This window comes from Echinops telfairi, unplaced genomic scaffold (genome assembly GCF_000313985.2).
Source record: "Echinops telfairi isolate 266 unplaced genomic scaffold, ASM31398v2 ScPeMD7_7469;HRSCAF=8507_1, whole genome shotgun sequence".
Taxonomy (NCBI): Eukaryota; Metazoa; Chordata; class Mammalia; order Afrosoricida; family Tenrecidae; genus Echinops; species Echinops telfairi.
In genome coordinates this window covers 78,897,767-78,912,210 of record NW_022111373.1, presented here as the reverse complement: position 1 = coordinate 78,912,210, position 14,444 = coordinate 78,897,767, and positions in this window count along the sequence as shown.

The following is a 14,444-nucleotide window of genomic DNA, read 5'->3' as shown; positions in this document are numbered from 1 at the left end:
TTATTTATTATATTATTTATGGCATCAAGCGTGTACAGTATGAGCCAATCAGTGGCAGTAATGACAGAGCATGCGCTGTTATGCAAAAACCGTGATAGAGTGAAGCCGCGGAAGTCGAAGCGCGAAGTGGCGAGGGTTCACTGTACTTGGAAAATCAATCCCTCCCTAGATTATCCCAGGTAGAGGTTAAGAACTCAACAGACCCGTATCAGAAGAAGAAATAGATATGGCTATCAAGAAACTACCAACAAAAAAGGCTCTTGGTCCAGACAGCTTCACAGGAGAACTCTACTAAGCCTTCAGGGAAGAGCTGGCACTGATCCTCCACAAATTATTCCAGAGCGTAGAAAAAGATGGCAAACTCCCAAACTCATTCTATGAAGTCAGTATAACTTTGATACCCAAACAGGAATAGAGAACTACAGACCAATATATCTAATGAGCATAGATGCAAAAATCCTTAACAAAATATTGGCCAATAGAATACAAAAGTATATAAAACACATCCATCATCATCGGGTGGGATTCATTCCAAGGATGCAGGTGGTTCAACATCCGAAAATCCATTTATATTATACACCACATTGATAAGAAAAAGGTTAAGAATCACATGATAATATTGATAGATGCAGAAAAGCATTTGACAACATCCAAGAGCCATTCTTAATTATGACACTCAAGAAGATAAGAACGGAAGGAAAATTCCTCATGTTAATACAAGCTATCTATGAAAAACCAAGAGCCAACATCATAGTCAATGGAGAAAAGACAAAAATATCCCACTGAAAAAAGGGACCAGACAAGATGCCCCTTGTCCCTACTTCTATTCAACATCATACTGGAGGTCCTAGCTGACAACATAAGACAGTGGAAGGACATTGAAGGTATCCAACTGAGAGAGAAGAAGGTGAAACTATTGCTATTTGCAGACAACATGATTCTATACATTGAAAATCCCCAAAGCTCCACAACATTAGTACTGGCAGCTAGAGGAATATGGAAGAGTGGCAGGATACATAATCAACAAACACAAGTCTATTGGTTTGCTATATACATTGGACAAGACCATGGACGAGGTCAAGAAGGTAGTATCCTTCACAATAGCCAAGAACAAATGGAAATATCTAGGGACATATTAAACCAAAAAACCAAACGACTTTTACAAGGAAAACCACAGGATTCTACTACAAGAGACCAAGAGTGACCTCTACAAATGGAAGAATATCCCATGCCTGTGGATTGGAAGACTCAATATAGGAAAGATGTCAATCTTACCCAAGGTACTATATGTTTAATACTATCCCGGTTCCAATACCAGCAACCTTCTTCAAAGAATTGGAAAAACTGACCACCAATTTCATATGGAGAGGGAAGAAGCCCAGAATTAGCAGAGAACTCAAGAAGAAGGACAAAGTCGGAGGGCTCACTTTACCTGATTTTAACACCTACTACACAGCCACCGTGGTCAAAACAGCATGTACAGGTATAATGACAGATACTCAGACCAATGGAAAATAACAGAAAACCCAGAAAGAAAACCATCAGTATGTAGACAACTCATCTCCAACAAGGGCCCCCAAAGCATCAGTGGGAGGTGGATGCCCTCTTTAACACTGTGCTGGAAACAATAGATACCCACCTGTAGAAAAATGAAACAAGATGCTTACCCCACCCCATGCAGAAGAACAGACTCAAGGTGGATCACAGACCTCGAAGAAAAGCTACTTATCTCACACTATACGGGTTGAGGTACAGGCAGTTGGGTGGGGGTCAGACCAAACCCAAGAGGTACATGTTATTCCAACACAAAGAAGGGGAAAGGGGGAAGGGGGTTGGGGGGATACCCCCTCACAAAAGAGTTCTCCTAGATCAAAGTGAGAAGAAAGAGCTACATTGATTCACTTTCTAACAAAGTTGTTTTGCATTCCATCCTCTTTCTTTGAGGAAGGCTGGCACAGCTTCTGTTGCTTCCAGTGAAATTGTGCACACATGTCAAATTGGAAAAAATAATGAAGGGGAAAAACGAAAAGTTAGTGAGGGTGTGCTCAGATATCTCTAAGGTCTCCACCATGTAGCAGTTCCCATCATTAACCAAACCATCACGATTCGTGCTTCTTTGTTCCGCTACTGGGGGAGAGCAAGAGAGAGGGAAAACAGAAAGCAAGGCACAGAATAGGGCAAGCCCTATGCCACCTTTTGCATAAAAACCATGAGATGGGACTAAAGAATTAACTTGTATGTTAAACCAGAGCTCAGGCTCCCTAACACTATATAAATGCTCACTTAAACTCTGCTGCTGAGGAGTCAACTGTGACTCATAGTGACCCCATAGAGGGCTCTGGAGATCATAAATCTTTACTGGAGCAGACAGTGTATTCATCCACCCATGGAGTGGCAGCTGGGTTTGAACCAATGATCTTGCAGTTAGCAGCCCAATGGTCAGCCTAAAACACCACTAAGGTACATTGATGAATACTAAAATGGATGTGTTTTTAAAGAATAAATGAAAGTGATTATGCAGCGAGGGAGATGAAATGAGGAATAGGATGAAAGTGAGACTTCTCAAGCATCCCTCTCCATCTTGCTTTGATTTTTGAGTCACCTAACTGCTTTAATGACTGTAAGAAACAAAATCAAGTTGAAAACTTAAAAGAAAATTATTCCTGCATATAATTTATAGCAATGAGAGCCTCATAGCTCAGGGATTATCACTTCCCTAGAGATTGCTGTATGCAATATTGAAAGGCTGGAAAGGCCACTGTCAATGTCTTCTTGCTGGTGGGCACCGTCAAGTTAACACCAACTGTGGTAGTTATATAATTTCATGTCAACTTGTTAAATAGGTTCTATAGGTCAAATAGGTTATAGGTCGCAGCCTGTTTGATGCCTCCTTGTGGGCATGGCCTTCTCCTGAGGATTCTGGGAACTCCTGTCTTCCTCCCTGGAGGCGGGACACACACTCTCTCAGCTTCATATTCTGTTGACGAGCCACATGAAGCTACTGGAATGCTGGTGTCAGGCAGAGCCCTGGAACTGGAGGAGACACAGGGAGAGCCGCACCAGCACTGAGAAGCTTCCATAAGACTTTTCACCCACTGGCCTGTGATCTTCCTGCTTTTGGCTTCATTCCATGTGCTGCGTGAGTCTGTAGAAGAATTTATGGACTAGTATCGGACATATGGGCAAATATCGGACTTATGGGCTAATATCGAACTTATGGACTTGCTCTGAACTGGGATGGGATGTTTGTTTTTATATACAATTACTCTTGGATATAAAACTCTCTCTTCTACACATATGTCTCTGGATTTGTTTCTCCAGTCAACCCAGACTAACACCCCAACTCATAGTGACCCCATCTGACAGAAGAGAAAAGCCTAGGAAGAGCCCCTACAAGGCTCAGTTGCTAACTGAAAGGTGCAAGGGTTGAACCCACCAAGAGACAGAGCTGGCATCCATAAAGGCTGTTGTCAGGTGCCATTGAGTCCGTTTCAACGTATAGTACCCCTATGTACAACAGAAGCAAACACTGCCCAGTCCTGTGCCATCCTGTCCATTATTGCCGTGTTTGAACCCATTGCTGAAGTCACTGTTGAAATCAAATCTCACTGAGGGGTTCCTCTACTTTACCAAGCACGATGTCCTTTTCCAGGGCATGTCTCTCCTGATAACATATCCAAGGTGCAGGGACAAAGCACCCCCTCCCCCATTCCAGCTTCTACGGAGCCTTCTGGCTTTACTTCCTCCAGGATAGAAGTGTTTGCCTTCTGGCAGTCCATGGTACTCTCAGCATTCTTTATCAACATGATAATCTGAATGCATCAATTGTTATGGTGAATTCCTTATTCATTGTCCAGCTTCCACATGCCTATGAGGCCACTGAACATACCACGGCTTGGATCAGGCACCATGCAGTGCAGGGAATTCTTCTAACCATAGTCTTTGTCATTCCCACCAAAAGACTTTTTCTAATGGGTCTGGGTCAGAGAAAGTGGGGGAGGTTAGTGATGGGATTATATGTTTCATGTCGTTGATTATGTTATTTTGTGAATAACTGATTTATAGCATTCAGTTGTGACTGCTAACCGGTATAAAATTAGCCACCTCAGAAGCAGGAAATGGGGAGGATTTCCCTATCAGCAAGAGAGGAGAGCCAAGAGCAGAGCACATCCATTGGATCCTGAGATCCTTCATATTGAACCTCCTTGATCCTGAAGACAGCTACGACACCAGAGGAGCAATCGCCTCTTGGTCTGGGTACAGGTTCTGCATGAACACGACTAAGTGTTTTGGAATACCTATTCTTCACAATGTTATCCACAGTTTGATATGATTCACACAGTCAAATTTCTTTCCGTCGTCAATAAAACACAAGTAAACATTTTTTTTTATGTTCTCTGCTTTCAACCAAGATCCATTTGATGTCCGTGTTAGTCTGGGTAGACTAGAGAAACAAATCCAGTGACACTCATATGTGTATAAGAAACTTTTATATCAAAGAGTAATTGTATATTGAGAACATCCCAGCTTCATCCTGTCCTAGTCCTTAAGTCCAATATTAGCACATATGTCCAATACCAATCTATAAATTCCTTTTCAGACTCACGCAACATATACAATGACACCAAATGCAGGAATATCACAGGTCAGTGGGTGGAAAGTCTTGTGGATCCAGTGGTGGTGGAGGCATCTCAGTGATGGCGAGGGTCTCCATGTTGCTCCTCCAGCTCCAGGGCTCTGGCTCCACCAGTGGGTCTCCATGTGGCTTGTAAATAGGACTGTCACTCAGAGAGACAAAGCTGAGAGAGTGCATCTGGCCTCCAATGAGCTATTTACCTCCATAGTGCCTCCAAATGAGATCATCAAGCTGCGACCTGATTGACAGGCTAAACTCCACCCCTTCATGCTTAATTGTCTCAAGTTGACAGGAGATTACGTAACTACCACAATGTCAGTGATAATACTCCTTGTCCATGTCCCCTTCTGAATCTGGCTTGCATTTCTGTAAGTTCTCTGTTGGTATACTGCTGCAATAAAATTTTAATTATCTTCAACAAAATGTTGCTTACATGTGATATTAATGACCATGTTCAATAAACTGTACATTCTGGTGGGTCACCTTTCTTTGGAATGGGCACAAATTGGATCTTTTCCAGTGATTAGCCGAATAACTGTTTTCCAAATTTCTTGGCACAGATGCATGAGGGCTTGCAGTATTGTGGCAGTTTGTTGAAATATTTCAGTTCATATTCTGTCAGTTCCTGGAGCCTTATTTTTGACTGATATCAGTGCAGCTTTGGCTTCTTTCAATACCATCAGTTTTTGATCATATGCTACACTTTAAAATGGTTGAATGTCAACCATTCTTTTTAAAATGACTCTGTGTATCCCTTTAATCTCCTTTGAGGCTTCCTGTATCCTTCAATATTGTGCCCATGTTGTTATTGTTAGGTGCCATCGAGTTGGTTGCAACCTTATGCAAAACAGAATGAAACATGGCCTGCTTTCCCACCATCGTCACAATTGTAATTATGCTTGAGCGCGTTGTTATAGCCATTGTGTGAACCCATCCTATAAAGGGTCTTCTTTGATTTTGATACCACTCCACTTTACCAAACATGATGTCCTTTACCAGGACCTGGTCCCTCCTGATTATGGTCCAAAATACATGAGATGAACTCTCACCATCATCACTTCCAAGGATCATTCTGATCAAAGATAGATCAGTTTGTTCTTTTGGCAGTCCGTGGTTCTCTTAATATTCTTCACCAGGACCATAATACTAATGCATCAATTCTTATTTGATCTTCCATATTCAATGTCCAAACTTCACATGCATTTAAGGTGATTGAAAATATCATAATTTGGATCAGGCATACCTTAGTCCTCAAAGTTACATCCTTATTTTTAATACTTTAAAGAGATTTTATGTGAAATGTGTCATTTGATCTTCTGACAGCTGCTTCCATGAGCATTGACTGTGGATCCAAGCAAGAAGAAATTCTTGACAACGTCAATCTTTTCTTCAGTTATCATGATGTTACCTATTAGTCCAGTTGTGAGGGTTTTGGTTTTCTTTACATTGAATTGTAATCCTTACTGAAGGCTGCACTCCTTGATCTCCATCAGCAAATGATCTAGATCCCCCTCACTTTCAGCAAACAGGGTTGTATCATATGCACAACGCAGGTTGTTAACAGGCCTTCCTTCAACCCTGACGCCACATTCTTCTTCATATAGTCCAGCTTCCTGGTTTATTTGCTCAGCATGCAGACTGAATGTGTATGGTGAGAGGATGCAACTCTGAGGCAGACCATTCTTGACTTTAAATCATGCAGTATTCCCTTGTTCTGTATGAGCTACTGCCTCTTAATCCATGTACAGGTTCTGGAGGACCACAATGAAGTGTTCTGAAATTTCCATTCTTCTCAAGACTATCCATAGTTTGTTGGCATCCACACAATTGAATGCCTTGGCATAGTCAATAGTGTAGGATATGACAAACTAATAGTTTGTAAGTTGTCAAGGGTTCATGGGGGGAGGGGGCAGGGAGAAAGGGGGAAGAAATGAGGAGCTGATGCCAGGGGCTTACATGGAGAGCAAATGTTTTGAGAATGATGAAGGTAATGAATGTATAAATGTGCTTTATACAATAGATGTATGTATGGACTGTGATAAGAGTTGTATGAGCCCTCAATAAAATGATTTTAAAAAAACACAAGTAAGCTTTTTTTTCTGGTAAGCAAAGATCCATCTGACATCAGCAATGATATCCCTTATTTCATATCCTCTTTTGAATCTGGCTTGAGCTTCTGTTACCTATTCTACCTTCAAGTTTCAGAGTCTGGTCTAACCTCCACTTTGGTCTCTTATTTCTTTCTTTATTTCTTGTCTTTTAAAAGATCTTTTACTTTCTTCATATATCATGTTCTTTATGCCACCCCACAAAGATGCTAGCCTAGGAAACTCTGTGGGGCAATATTGGGAGTCGGGATCAATTTGGCAGCACACAACAAAAACAATAATCATTACAGGTGCAGATCACCATGGCTTTCACCCATGAAGCAGATGGGTGGGTTGGAACCACCAACCATTCAGTTAACAGCCAAGTTCTTAATCACTGTGTAACCGGGGTTCCTTGATGAACATCTTATAGTAAAGAATATGAATGAGAATGGACGGGCTACATTCATGTCTTCGCAGGTGGATGGAATAGAATGCTGACTTAGTGATGTTTTCAAATCAAGTGGTAGATCCCAGACTTGGTTTTCTTCTTAGCACTCATGAAATTTGCTGGACTAAGAATGGGAAAGGCTAATGATTTTTCCTTGAATCAATAATGACACTGCAGGTGAAAATCACATGCATACGTTTGGCTGACCCTGAGTTGTGATGTTCGAAAAGAGAAGAGTTTCTCTCCCAGGCATCTGCTCATTGTCCTGTAGTCCTGTGTCATTGCTGATGGAAAACAAAGTGAATGTGCACCTGTAGGAGTCAGGCTAAATCGATAAAGAAATGTGGCACTTGAACAAAAGGAAGGTCCAAATGGCCATTGAAAGTACGACAACACATCTGGCAGTGTCTATTGAAGATGAACGCAAAGTGTACCCTGTGGTCCAACAATTTCACCCTTTTGTATACATAAATCCAACCAAATAGGTTCAGATGGATTAGTTTATTATATATATAGATATTCACAAAAAGGAAGAAACAGGCACAAGAATGTTTACAGGAGTCCTATTCAGACTAACCCTAAAGTAGAAATATTTATCAATCGTAGACCAAATAAATAAAATGGAGTTTTAATCTTATAATAGAATGTCATACAGCAATTAGTACAATATGGAGGCTAAACTATAGTACAACAAAATGGAAGGATCTTGAAAACAGTCCTAGGTTGGACTCCCTAGAAGAGAAAAACCATATATATATATATTTAGAGAGAGACTGACTTATTTCAAGGAAATGGCTCATACGATTGTGGAGGCTGACAAGTCCCAAATCTGCAGTCAGGCAGCAGGCTGCCGGCTCATCTCCTGAGAACCAGAAGCCAGAGGATGATGAGACGCCTGCGGGATCTAGAGAGAGGAAGCTTTGCCAGACAGGCATCCCTATCGGATTCAGGCCACATCCCCAAGGAAACTCCCCTTCCAGCTGATTGGCTACTCCCACCAAATGACAAAACAGAGGGTGATGATGTTATATCTATCAACCCCCTGAGAACCATAGTCTAGCCACGTCAACACATAACGTTAACCATCACACAAACAGACTATCGAGTTAAAGAGGGAAAAAAACAAGGAGTTGGATCTATTTGGCAACGGTGAGTCCCCTGATTAAAAAGAAAATAGAGCCTGCTTTTAATTTTCCTTAGCAGCAAACCAGTAAATACAAAAAGCCTATCAACCAGGGACAGACGGGATGTGCTGTGCATCTACAGCACGTGTCCATGGCTGTGGTTGTGAACATTCCCAAAGCTCATTCTGAACAGATTAGCCAGGTCTTCCTGTCAACCCATGATACACACCTATGATAAAATGTAGTGAAGGGGAGGGGTCAGAGTGACTGAGAGGTCAAAGTAAACACTATAGAAATGTTGGGCTATCTGTTTTTCCTCCCTTTGAAGCAGAGAGCAGATGGATTCATTTATTAAATGAAAATATTCTCCCCACCATCTATCTTTCTTCCGCCGCCCAATCCACATGTGTTCCACTGTGCTACCCTCTTTTGCTCAGGTCAAAGGGATTCTACCAGCGGATTCCCAGCCCTCGCTTAGTAGAGTTTCCCATTTCTCCCTCAACTCCCTTTCCCACCAAAAGCCTCCTCCACATGTCTACATACCGGGCATTCTTTGAAAGGTGAGAAACTACTTTCTTCTACAATCAAAGCCCAAGTTTAAAATGCAAATAACACTGGGTGAGTTAACACATGGCCTTAATAGTCACACTAAAGTGTTAATGTCTAATATAATTTTCTAAAGCGTATAATTTGATTGAGAGTGAGGATGAGGCGAGAGGGGCTACAAATCTTGCTCAGAGCTGGCCAGGTTGCTGACTGTACCTGCTTTCCCGTTAACACAGCCCCTACCATCCCCACCCCAGGCCAGCTCAGAAGACCCTCAGCCACCCAGAAGCAGGAGGTGCCCACCCCCACCCCCCTGCTTCTGTTGCCCTGAGCAGATCTATAACCATTCCAGACTCAGGATTATAATAATTTGGGAGAGGGTCAGCCAAGTCAAACCCCCAGATGGCAGAAGAGCTGCTTTAGCTTAAGACTCTTAACTCTTTTTCCTCAGGGCAGGAAAGGTTTGAGACAATGAAGGATGAGGCTTTCCAGGCCCAGGATGCAACCTTGATCCAAACCCTAGCCACGGCTTTAATTTTGGTAAATCAAAGCCTCAAGTTTTTCTTCACTCTTCTAACTGAAGACATATTCCCTGATGTATGTGAAAAAAAAGAAAAGTACCAAAGTGGAGATTTTGTGACATTGTGTGCCATTTAAATCCTGGGCAGGCAGGCAGGCAGGGATCACCGCTTACCAAATCTGCTTCCCTAAGCTGCCCCCCAGCCCCTGCCATTGTCTTCCCAAGCTCATCCCATACTTGGGAAACGTTTGTCTAATTATCATCACACACGATGGGCCTATTGCCAGCTGCTTTTTATTTTAACTTCAGATTCGTTCCAGGGTGTTTTTTTCCCCCTTGGGGGTAGGGAACAGGAGAGAGGAGTGAGTGTCTGTTTTTGCTATTACACAGAACTGATCCGATTTCCTTTTATCATCACAATTAAACTCCCAGACCTGATGGGATAAAGGCTGCGTGTTTAGAGGATCTGAAGGCACGCTGGCTTGGTAAATCTCACAAACCTCTCCAGGTTGGAAGGTGAGAAATGGACCCAGGATGTTGAGGCAATCATTTTTGAAGCAGGAAAGAGCCCAGAGGTGCCTGAAGCTGGCACTGGCTCAGGGTTCTCTCCAGTGGAGGCCAGGCCGGGACTGTCTTCATCAGCTAACAGAGCTGCACTAGAGGATGCTACAAGTGAGTGGCTTTCACAAACAGACATTTATTTTCTCACAGTTTAGGAGGCTAGAAGTCTGGCTTCAGAGCACAGGCTGGGGGGGCGGAGCTTTGGGGGCTCTAGAGCAAGGTCCCCGTCTCTTCAGTGTCTGCTTCCTGGGTCCTCGGAGCCCTCTGCATGGTCTTGGCACCTGTGAACATGGCAGGGGGAGGCCACATCTGAACACCCCTGGTTACCCAAGGAGAACCCATCTCCACAAAAACCCAAGGCTGATTGCCACCAGGCAGCGGTCAGACATGCCTGGACCTGCCCTCCTTCTTTTACCCCATCCTGACACCACCTGTTCCTCCCACACTCTTACTCTCCGAGGGGTTCCATCCATTGCCATGGGCACAAAGAACTCACAACAAAACTCCCAGTCATGGGGGTTTCTTAGGGAAGTCAGCAGGTTAGCATAAGTCATTGGTACACAGCAACACCTCTCCTCAGCCAGCAGCCAAGTCTGTCTCTAGTCCTCAGCCTCTTAGTACATGGTCCCTTGGCCTCTGATCTCCATGGACCAGGAAGCCAGGCTGCCGCTCTGCCTCAGTTTCTCTGTTCTCTCTCCTGGTCTCCTGGCCTCAGCCTATGGTCTCAGCCTGGCTCCTTTGCTCTCTCCCATGGTCTCTGTGCCTCTGGTGGTGGCCCACCCCTTCATTCAGAGAGCTCAAACTTGCGCCCCTGACGGCTCTTCTTTCTTGATGGTCCTGGGAGGCCTCTGTGTTGCTGTGATGGCTCTGACACACAAAGGAATGGCTTGGAGGGAGTGTGGTTTTCTTGGAGAAGACCATATTCTCAAGGAAACAAAGGTAGCGACTTGGTTCCCGTCCTCTGTTTTGCCAAGTAGCAAAAGGGGCAGGCCCTCAGGGAGATGGAGTGACGGATGCAGTGGCTGGCTGCACCAAGGGCCTCCGGGACAGGAACCATGGTGAGGACGGGGCGGGACTCGTCAGGGTTGCGTTCTACTGCATATAGGGTCGCAACGCATAGGGTGCATGGCACCTAATCACAACAACAACAATCCTGTGTATTAGCATAGAAGGACGCCCTCCAAAATGGGATGATAGCCATAGGCAGAGGAAGAAAAGAGCTGGCAATCTACTCCCATAAAGATTACAGCCTGGGACACCCTGGGCAGCTTTCTGCTTTGTCACATTGGTGGCCACTGTATGAGTTGGAATTGACGACGATGACACATACCAACAACAAGATATCAATAGTGTTGAACGAGTGACTAAGACTAAGCACTTCAAGTGGCCAGGGAGTGGGAGTGAGGAGGGCAGCATTTAAGGGAGGCCTTAGAGGGTGGGGCAAGGGAAGGCCGGTTCTTAGGTTTGAGAAAAAATGTTCTCCAAGAAAACCAGAGGGGTCAGCCGCAAAACAAGAGCTCCCAGAAAGGCAAACTCACCCATGCCAATTCATCGTGACTCTCTAGGACAGGGTAGAACTGCACCTGCGAGTTTCAGAGACTGCAACTCTTTACAGGCACAGAAAGCCTTTCTGCCAAGAGAACAGCCAGGGGCAGAAAGGGAAGTTGAGGTCATCCCACGGAGGTCTGTGTCACCCTCAAGGAGGTGGAGGGCCACCACAATGGTGATGGATAGAATGCGTTCTTGGTCAACCAGCAGCCTGCAGCCTCAGCACAGAGTGGCCCTAGCCAGGCATAGAGGCTGATCAGGTCAGAGACATCCAAGCTGCTGTTCCTGGGATGTTTGGCGTGGTGGTGAGCTGAGGGTGAATGGGGGGGCAGAGAAGGGAAGAACAGAGGCTGGCTGGGAGGTTAGCCCAATGGTCCAAGGGAAGACGACTAGGGCACGGCGACAGTGACAACCGAGGACATGGAAAAGAAAAGGCAGAGTCGTGAAGTGAGGGGACCCACTTGACAGAAGGAGGATGCAGCCGAGATGACTAGACTTCCTGATGAGCGGAGTTGGACATGTCTTGGCAGGACAGTGGCAAGGAGAGGTGACCAGCAAAAACTCTGAAGGTGGGGGAGGTTCTCCGGGGGACCGTCTGAGGATGGACAGGGAAGCAGAACGAGGGAGGCCGTGGGAAGGCCTGTGGCAAAGCCTGAGCTTTCTCAGAACAGAGCACAAGGACCGACAGCAGTGGTGGCCTCTTGGCCGGGGGAGCATGTGGCCTGAGGTCAGAGAGACAGGTGGAGGACTTTTCCTGCTGCTGCCCTTTGGCGTTACCTGCGCCGGACTACCAACCCAATGTGTCCTTAATGCATGGTGGTGCAGTAGGGTCTAAGCCAGGGAACTAAGAAGAGGTAGGCTGCTCCTGCAAGGGATTACAGACCCAGAAACCTTTTGGAGGAGTTTGACTCTGTCTCACAGGGTGGCCAGGATCCCTGGTGGTGTAGTGGTTACCTGTTGGGCTGCTAACTACAAGGTCAGCAGTTCAAAATCCCAAGCTGCTCCCCAGGAGAAAGATGAAGCTTTCCGCCTCTTTAAAGAGTTACATTCTCAGAAACCCACGGAAGCTGTTCTCCCCTTTCCTAAAGGGTGTAAGTGAGTCAGAGTCACCTCGATGGCAGTGAATTGGGTTCTGAGATGGGGCTGTTATGATTTAGAATCCACTTTAGGGCAGTGGGTTTAGTAACCTAAGGGTTGGTCGTTGGGACACAGTAGCTCCTCAGAAAAGCCTGCTTCCCCTAAAGATCCATTCTCAAGGCCATCAAGTTGATTCTAACTCATAATGATCCCATAGGACAGAGTGGAACTGCCTCTGTCGGTTTCTGAGGCTGTCATTCTATGGGAGTAGAAAGCCTCCTCTTTCTCCCTCAAGATTACAAGAAAGAAAACCGCGCAGATGTTTGACTCTGTAACACACGGGGTCCCCCATGAATCTTAATTGAGTCTACAGCAATAGGTTGGGGGGAGTCCGGGGTTCTGGTGGCTGCATGTTCCCCTTGCCTTAGCTGAGTGCTCGGCCTGGTCTACTACACAAGGACTCTGAGGGTCCCATGCCCTCCCACTCCCAGCCCCTCCAGCTAGTTGAAGGTTTGTGGTTTTTTTTTTTAAGGTTTGGTTTTGGGTTTTTTTCCTGTTTGGGTTTCTCCTTCATTATCTTTCACCAAGAAACATAACAAAGCTCTCAGTTTCATCTGAGATGCCTACAGGTCATAGACATTTTGGCTCGGCCCTTTATGCAGCTTCTTGGTGCCAATATCCGGGGACGATGAGAGAGTGTGTGATAAGATGGGGACTGTGCTTTACATAATTGACGTATGTATGGATTGTGATGAGCTGTAGGAGGGCCCATAAAATGATTTAACAAAAAAGATGGGGGCCGAGTTGGGAAGGAAACCTGGGAGCCACTGATACAGCTGAGACCGGACAAACCTGGGAAGCAGCGCCAGTTCTCTCTGTGGTCGTGCTTCCTGCCCACTTAAGCTAAGGACCAGCGGGTGTCAAGGATCCCTCTCCAAATTGGCGCTCTGATCCGTGTGTCCAACTTCCCAGGCTGGCCCAAGGTTTCGAGCAGGGGATGGGGCACACATGGAGACCACGGCCCACTCCCTGACCCCTCCACTCTCGCAATCTCTAGATTCCACCACAACCTCCTCCCCTGGGCCATCCCACCTGGAGGTCCTTCGAGCTTCTCTGCGACCAACCCCTAGGACCTGGGGCGCTACACCCTACAGGCCTGGAACTGGCACCAAGTAAACCCGCCGAGGCAGCGGGAGGAAAATGTCACAGAACAGCCGAACCTCACCTAACCTGCGCCTGCCTGAGGTTCCAGCGTGCCGGGAGCCGGTCGCCAGCGAATTCTGCGGGGGAGCAACCAAGTTGGGCCGCGAGCCTCCTCGGGGAGCCTGGGTTGAGGGTGGGGACACCGCGTCGGCCCCGGGCACGCGCCTTTCTGCTGCGGAGGCGCGCCCGGTGGCCCCGCCTTGTGGTGCGCAGGGCAGAAGCTCCAACCCAGAGGGGTTCGCGAGTTGGTACCCCCCCATCTCCGCCGTGGGTACGAACCCGAACTGTCCTAATTTCATTTCCACCCCCCTCCCTTATAGTCTGTTAAATTGACTAATAAACTCAACACAGCGTTCTCTGTGCGGCTTCAAAAAACTCGGTAATTTCGTTAGAAAACGTTGAAATTCAACTCCAAAGTATTCAGCCCAAATGTTTAGTTAAAGTAACCCCGTGGGTTAATAAACTAAACAAAGGCAACCCATGCAAAACTGGAGCAATGAAAACCAGGCTAAATAAACGAAGGGAAGTTTATAAGAACCCTTTCGGAGGAAAAAAAGAGAAAAGGCACCCGCCACGGCGGTTTAATGCGAAGCATGTGAGGGGGGCTCAGCTTACAGGTACGCGGGCCGACGGCGAAGAGCACTGTCGAGCGAGCCTCGAGGATTTCGGGTCGGTTTGCGCCGCCCTGGAA